The 8,747-nt window shown below is 42.3% G+C and overlaps 1 long non-coding RNA gene across 1 annotated transcript; it reads left to right on the top strand.

The window, feature by feature from the left end:
• Window positions 1–487: 487 nt before the first annotated feature.
• On the top strand, window positions 488–1,381 carry LOC139576240 (uncharacterized). Its single transcript, XR_011675077.1, has 2 exons — window positions 488–654; window positions 814–1,381. It is a non-coding gene; the product is annotated as an uncharacterized lncRNA (long non-coding RNA).
• Window positions 1,382–8,747: the final 7,366 nt, after the last annotated feature.

Below are 8,747 nucleotides of genomic sequence, written 5' to 3' on the forward strand. Positions count from 1 at the left end.
GATGCTGGCCCATGTTGACTGCAATGGTTCCCACAGTTGTGTTAAGTTGGCTGGATGTCCTTTGGGTGGTGGACCGTTCTTGATACACACGGGAAACTGTTGAGTGTGAAAAACCCAGCAGCGTTGCAGTTCTTGACACAAACTGGTGCACATAGCACCTACTACCATACCCCGTTCAAAGGCATTTCAATCTTTTGTCTTGCCCATTCACCCTATGAATGGGACACGTACACAATCCATGTCTCAATTGTCTCAAGAATTAAAGGTTGTTATTTAACCTGTGTCCTCCCCTTTAATTACACTGATTGAAGTGCATTTACCAAGTGACATCAATAAGGGATCATAGCTTTCACCAAGATTCCCCTGGTTAGTCTATGTCATGGAAAGAGGAGGTGTTCATAATGTTTTGTGCACTCAGTGTATGATATCTATTTGTTTGATTGAGAATAACACTTCTTCTGACCATTGCCATTTCAGGGGGCAGCCAAAGGGAAACACTTCATCCAGATGTATTCTGTGAACAGACACAAAATGACAACTGTGACACCATCCTACCACGCTGAGGGCTATGGCCCCGATGACAACCGCTTTGACCTCAGGCCATTCCTCTACAACACTCGCTGGTCCTGGCAGTTCAGAGCCATTGATAATCAGGTGGGGATCCAGTAGTCAGCATGACATTTTACTGTGGATCTCTCACATTTGCTTGTTCCCTCCTCAACGGCTTAATCGGATTTGATTTAATCTCACAAAGAATTGTGAACGTTCACTGAGTACACTGAACATGGTAAGTTATTGTTATTTCATACACAGGTGTCCAAGATGGAGGTTGGGAATGACTACCACAACTAAGGTTCCTCCCAATTCGAGAGCAACATCCCAAAGAAGCCATCTAAACTGTGAGAATTAACACTGTGGTGCAACAGTGCAACTCCAAACAATCTTACTGTACACACAATGCCTTCTTACTGTACAGCAGTGGAGATTTTAGCATGTAACTCTTGGTGGGGCACGACAAGCGGATAAGAGGTAATCCATCATTTTGATTAAGACATTAATGAGCGAGCTAGGATGGATGTAGTCATAACTATTTGTTCAGCACTTTTGAAATGTACAGCGACAGAATTCAGAACATGGGCTGTTCTTATAGTGTTCTCCCTGTACACCAAGTCAGAACCGTAGGATAAATAAAGGGGGCATATAAGCAGACAATTTTTATTTAACTAGGCTAGTCAGTTAAGAACAAATTCTTATTTTCAATGACGGCCTAGGAACACTGGGTTAACTGCCTTGTTCAGGGGCAGAACGACAGATTTTTACCTTGTCAGCTCGGGGATTCAATCTTGCAACCTTTCGGTTACTAGTCCAACGCTCTAACCACTAGGCTACCTGCTGTCCCATTAATGAAAGCTCTTACAATATTAGATGATTACATTTCTCAAAAACAGGTTATAGGTTACATGTGCACCACCAAGTCAGAACAGTAGGCGAAATTAAGAGTTGAAAATATACCAAATTATTAGGGTGAGGCACATGGGCTACGAACAGCTTACTACACAACATACACTTAGTATTACTTTCTTAGCTACAGTATACATATCCCCCTGACATATTACATAATTTATGCAGCAGCATACAAAACATTTTTGGACTCACCTTGTTGTACTGTGCTCACTTAAACAGGAAGGTGGTGCGGCGGTCCTTCGTGGGCAAATTTTGTCATCAAACTTGGTCATCAAATGCTGGCATTCTCTGGATTTATGGTGCTTTCAAGACAACTGGGAACTCTGGAAAAAAATAAGATTGAATCATGATGACATCAGTGATCTTCAGGTCGTAGCTCTAGAAAAAGGCCAGAGTTCCCGATTTACAATTTCGAGTTGGATGAAAGTTCAAAACGCATTTTCCCAGTCGTTTTCCCGAGTTCCCAGTTGTCTTGAACTCACTAAAGTCCGATTTTGCAGTTCTGAGTTAACAGTTGTTTTGAGTGCGGCATAAACCATGCTTCATTGACAGCATGGCCAATGTTGAATGTTTATAATTTTAAACTAGGAAAAGAGACCCTTAATCTTAGACTTGGGACCACACAGCCACTCCACTGAATAGCAGGCTAATGACTGCTTTGAAATGCTTGCAGTTAGCCACTGATTCCTTCCAAACCACTCATTGTTGAATTTGCGAATTCCAACTTATTGTGTAATGGTTATGTCCAATGGCCGATGAGCACCGCTACGTTTTATCAATCATTTATTTGAATTATTTATTTTCATATGACAAGGATTAAAAAGGATTTCCCAGCAGATTGTCGACTTGATTCATGATGATGACTGCTAGCTAAGATTTTGAAAGTATGATGTTGTCATGATCAGTCCAATCAAAGTTACTGTAGATAAAACGTGATTTGATGTCATTTTATCCGTAGCCAATGCCCTTGAGCCTTCTTGGATGGGCACTTCTAATGTAACTCTATGGCAGTACCCAAGGGGCTAGAATTTTTGAGTTCTACCCTTAGACTTGGCAGTGACGTAGTGTCCCCATGAGTGACAGAACACTGAGCCAATCTCGGCACAACGCTCCGTATTTTCTACTGGCTTGCCCCACCACCACAGAAAGCACGGAGCTAGGCTGAAACACCTGCATTTTGGAGCTGCCTTACTTAAGAAAACAAAAAGAGACCATGTTTGTATGCGGCTTTATTAACTCAATTATATATATTTTTTATATTGTTTGCAAACTGATATGTGTCACGTATTAATGCCAGAATAACAGGCAAGCACAAAAAAACGATTGTTATTTATTTATTTTTGCTAAAAATGTGGGTCTAACTTGCCTTGAATGACGGGTCGCCACTGCTGTACAGTATACCAATTTCTGAAAATAGACCTAGACTACTGATTGATATTGTAGACTCTAACAATGAAGGGTATTCAAAATGACTATTTTGTGTCAGTTGTTCAGCATTATGTGCATTATGTTGTCATTCTTCATGCTCTAGGCCAGCTTAAACTGGAGGTCAAAAATAGTAACAATGTCTTTAAAAATATATTCACAACAGTCTATTCTCTCAGGTTCAAATACAATACACTTGTTCATTGAAATATTGATGTTCAGCTTTTCTATTAAACAGTGCAAAACACCTCTGGCCATTTGGAATGGGCATCAACTATAACCAGAAACATGTGCTTTTCAAAGGGACCAGCGTAGTCCACATGAATTCTCTGCCATGGCTCTGTGGGCCATTCCCAAGGGTGGACTGGGACAAGAGCAGGCATGTGAAGGGTTTCCAAACATCCGCTACAGTTCTTCGCCATGTTTTCTATCTGTTGATCCAGACCTGGCCACCAGAAGTGGCTCCTTGCGAGCAGCTTCATTTTGACAATTCCAACATGACCTTCATGTATTTGCTGCAAAACCTGATGTTGGCATTTCTGGGGTATCATGACTCTCATTCCCCACATCAAACATCCTTGGTACGTTGTAATTTTGTTTCTCCGCTGGAAATACGGAGTCAGCTCCTTTCTGCCAGTAGCTGGCCATGTAGGTGTACAGTTTTGACAAGCTCACATCTTTCCTTGTCTCCTGTTTGATAACTGTGCTTGTGACCGGTAGTGCCTCGAGCTGAGCGGTGTGGAAAATGTCCACTGCATCCACACTCCTTTGTCTTTCTCTTGTACACGGCAGTGTGGATAATCCATCTGCATTTGTGTGGAGGGACGACGGCTTAAACTCAATGTTATACATATGACTGGCGAGGAACAAGGCGTATCGCTGTAACCTGGCTGCTGTCATTGCCGGAATGCCTTTCTTTGGACTGAAAATGGAAAGCAACGGCTGGTGATCCGTAACCAGTGTGAAACGCTTGCCATATAGGTATGCGTGGAATTTCTTGACGCCCCACACTAGCGCCAGTGCTTCTTTGTCGATTTGTGAGTAGTTTTTCTCTGCATCATTCAATGTTCGTGACGCGAATGCAACTGGCCTCTCTGACCCATCTTTCAGTGTGTGTGAAAGGACGGCCCCTAAGCCATAAGGGGACGCGTCACAAGCCAACTTCACTGGCAGTTCAGGGTCGTAATGCATCAGGACCTGTTCAGATGTGATGAGCCGTTTTGCCTCAAGAAATGCATTTTCACACTGTTCTGTCCACCGCCATGTCCTATTCTTTTCCAGGAGCTGATCTAGAGGCTGGAGTACTGCTGAAAGGTTTGGGAGGAATCTTCTGTAGTAATTGATCAGTCCCGCAAAAGATCTCACTTCTGTGATATTTTGTGGTCGTGGTGCCTGTACCACTGCCTCGATTTTGTCCTGTGTTTTGTGCAATCCATTGCGGTCAATTTCATGTCCACAGAAGACAATCTTGTCTTTGAAGAACTCACACTTCTGTAAGTTTGCCTGTAGACCATACTCTTTCAGTCTTTTCAGGACCTCTTCCAGGTTAGCCAGGTGTTCTTTGTCGGTGCGTCCTGTTATGATCATGTCATCCAGGATACACTGGGTTCCTGGGATTCCTTGCAAAATCTGGTCAATAGTTCGTTGCCAAATGGCTGGGGCCGATGCGATGCCAAAAACCAGGCGGTTATACCTGTATAGACCTTTGTGTGTGTTTATTGTCAGGTACTGTTTGGAGCTCTCTTCAACCGGTAGCTGCAGGTAAGCCTGTTTCAGATCGATTTTACTGAAGTGTTTCCCACCAGCTAGTGCAGCAAAGATGTCCTCCAGACGTGGCAAGGGGTATTGGTCCACATGCAACATTGAATTCACAGTTACCTTGAAGTCCCCACACATTCTAACAGACCCGTCTTTCTTCACAATAGGAACTATGGGTGTGGCCCATTCGCTTCTGTCCACTTTCGTCAGGATCCCTGTATCCTGCAAGCGATCGATTTCCGCTTCCACCTTTGGTCTCAGGGAGTATGGAACAGATCTGGCTTTGCATAATTTTGGGGTTGCGTCATCTCTCAGTACAAGTTTTGCTGTGAAGCCTTTTACTGTTCCCATCTGATCACTGAAAACTGTGTTGTATTTCTTCCGCAAGTGTTTCAGTGTTTGGTCTGTGTCTTTCTCTTTGGACTGGAACGTGTGGAGCATTTTCAAATCACACCAGTTCAGCTTTATTTTTGAAAGCCATTCCCTGCCAAATAATGGGGGGGCAGTTCCAGGCACCACATACAGCTTGTAACTGCTGTGTTTGCCCCCATAACTCACTCTGACCTGCAACGCCCCCATTGGGCTCAATCTCTCTCCTGAGTAGGTCTTCAGCAACACATTTGTGTTCTTCAGCTTGATAGCCTTGAAGTGCTCATTGTAGACAGTAGTGGAAATTATAGACACTGCAGATCCTGTGTCCAGCTCCATTTTGAGGGGTTTTCCTTCGATATCTGGTGTCACCCATATTATGCTACTGCTGGGAGAAGTCACTGTGTTTAACTCCATTGTACCAATTAATCGTTAATCTGAATCACTGCTACTGTTCTCTGCTAGTGCATTCACAGACCCTTTAATTTCCTCAGTTTTACTGTTGTGACTGAATTTTGCTCTGCATGCTCTTTGAATGTGCCCCCTTCTACTGCATTTGTGACAAATTTCGTCTTTGAAACGGCAGTCGTCTGCTCTGTGACCATCTCTGTCACACCTGTTGCATTTTTCGGCCACACGGGGGCGCTGTCGGCTGCGCGAAAACATGTGCAGGGAAGTTTGTGATAGGTCAGTATTTCTTTTACTTTGCAACTCAAATGCATCTTTCGTCGCGATTTCCATAGTCACAGCAATTTCAACAGCCTTTGCAAACGTGAGATCTGATTCTGTGAGCAAACATTTTTGAATGTGTTCATGTTTCAGTTCACAAACAAATCTATCCCTTAATGTGTCATTTAGGTTCTCTCCAAACTGGCAATGTTCAGACAGTTTCTTCAACTCTGCTACATATGTACTAACACCCTCACCCTCATTCTGATCTCTCTTGTGGAAACGAAAACGTTCCGCGATGGAGTGGTTTAGGTGATAGGTGATTTTGCAATATCTCCACAATCTCTGTGAATGTTTTATTTGAGGGCTTCAGAGGGGCAGTCAGATCTCTTAGCAAACTGTACGTTTTTGGGCCAATTAAACTCAACAACGCTGGTACTCTCTTGTTATCAGCAATGTCGTTTGCAATGAAGTACTGTTCCAGTCGTTAAATGTAAGTTGCCCAGTTTTCTTGCGTGTCATCAAACACATCTATTTTCCCGATGCTAGCCATTCTCTTTACCTCCGGCTCCACGGGTCTTTGATCTGCCGCCTCGTTCTCGTCAGCTCTCCCCTCGTCGTCACTGCTTGCTAGCTGTTGTGCTACAGGGTCAAAATCTTCCTCTCTTCCTATGAGCTCCATCTGCATTCGTGATGCACACTGCAGGTAATCATCCTCGTCGCCATTGTAGTGTCTTAGCTCTTATTACTTATTTATATAATAAGAAAGACTCTGAATACAAGAAATGGAACTGGAGCTTCACATTTGACTGGAATCAGTTAGTACCAGAATAACATAGAACAACACTGCGCATGACCAAGGGTGCTCCAGTCTTACAGGGGACATCAGTAATTCACAGAACATAACAGTCACCAAATGTAATTATTGACTGTAATGTGACTGTATCATGAGCGCATACCCCGTAGCACTTCCAGGGTGATCTGCATCTCCTTTGCAGCACCTTCTCTCATATTGACTAGTATAATAAAGGTTACATTTAAAAAATATGAATAACGTTACATTTTGAACAAGGACAACAGTTTTGTAATGGTCCAACTTCTCCATGAAGGTGGAGAATCTGTGAGAGAAAGACATAGAGATTTGTGACTGATGCTGTGAGGAGTCTCTCAGGTCAAGACAACAAAGGATAATGGTCTATCATTACATTCATTATTGGCTATTGTCATTCAACTGTCATTTTGACGTGAGTGGGCTGAAACAGGGCCGGCCATCTGTCTTTGGGTCACTCACAGGAATTTAGACTCGAAATTTGTTTATGGCAGCCTCCCTCATTCTTCACCTCCGCAATGGATACAGATGCATGAGCTAGCTACTTTCTCTGAAAAATACAAGAACAGAAATCAGAGTAGGGTATTGTAATAAATATCATTTATTATAACACAAGCATATTTGCTAATACATTGTTATAACTAACTTCTTTCCAAACAGGGTTTCTCACAAACTCATAGCAGAAACGGAGACCCACACACACCCAGAGACAGATGGCTGACACAGGCCTTTTCATAAAGACTGATAAGAAAAGTGGTGCCTGGTACTGCATATCACGAGAAACTGAGACACACACATACCCAAGGACAGAGGGCTGACGTAAACCTTTCATAAACACAGATAAGACAGGAACATCTACGCACACACAAAAACTCCTCTTCAGTCTGAACATTTTACAGAGACACACAGAAATGTCAAAATAGGAACATCTACGCACACACTTAATCTCCTGTTTTAGCTGAACATTTCTGAAGACAAAGAACTCTACTCAGAGCCAATGGGACAGTGATACTGGCCTGAAGGAGACCTCGCCCAACTCATCAGAACCAACCAGAGGACCAGAACTTCCAGACTCAACCTACTTTCTGTACTGTATAAAATGTATATGCACTCTGTTATCTGGGCTTCTTTCGGATAGTTCCATTTGAGCTTGATGAAAAGGGTCCGTGCACGCTATTTCAGATATCTTTACCTCTGAATAAATTGCATTTAATTAAACCTCATCCACCCTGTCCAGAGTCTCTACTTCGTCTCAGTTCTCCAGTAAACATGTTTTATCAACAGTATACAACATGCGGTAATACCGCTACAGAAAGATACACTAAAATCTAAGACCAAGAGCTAACACATTAAAATACCAATTTCTCAATGTTTTCATAACATATAGCTAACGTTAGCTCTCAACTATTCATTTACAATAGCTTGCTAGCTACCTAGCTATTTGAACCTTTATTTAACTAGGCAAGTCAGTTAAGAACAAATTCTTATTTACAACGATGGCCTGCCGGGGAACAGTGGGTTAACTGCCTTGTTCAGGGGCAGAACGATAGATGTTTACCTTGTCATCTCGGGGTTTCGATCCAGCACCCTTTCGGTTACTGGCTCAACGCTCTAACGACTAACGTTAGGCTACCCTGCCGCTAGTGTTTGTACATCTCTACAGATGGTGTTGTGCAAAACTACTAGCTAAATATTCACCCATGCATTGTAACGTTATAGACATCAACAGTACAGCTATTATCCCCGCAACGTGAGGTATTGAAAGGTATTGAAAACAGGGGTGTCAATAAGTTTTACCCCTACCTTTTTGAGGAAAAAAAGTGTTACTTGTTAAACAAAATATTTTTCTCTGAGCAATTGTATTAGTATAAAATCATATAATTTCCCCATTTGTTGAGCATACAATATAGCTCGTATTTGACACACTGCCGATTTTTCAGGTTTTCCTACTTACAAAGCATGTAGAGGTCTGTAATTTTTATCATAGGTACACTTCAACTGTGAGAGACAGAATCTAAAACAAAAATCCAGAAAATCACATTGTATGATTTTTAAGTAATTAATTTGCATATTATTGCATGACATAAGTATTTGATACATCAGAAAAGCAGAGCTTAATATTTGGTACAGAAACCTTTGTTTGCAATTACAGAGATCTTACGTTTCCTGTAGTTCCTGACCAGGTTTGCACACACTGCAGCAGGGATTTTGGCCCACTCCTCCATACAGACCT

The sequence above is a fragment of the Salvelinus alpinus genome, chromosome 5, assembly GCF_045679555.1.
Source record: "Salvelinus alpinus chromosome 5, SLU_Salpinus.1, whole genome shotgun sequence".
NCBI lineage: Eukaryota > Metazoa > Chordata > Actinopteri > Salmoniformes > Salmonidae > Salvelinus > Salvelinus alpinus.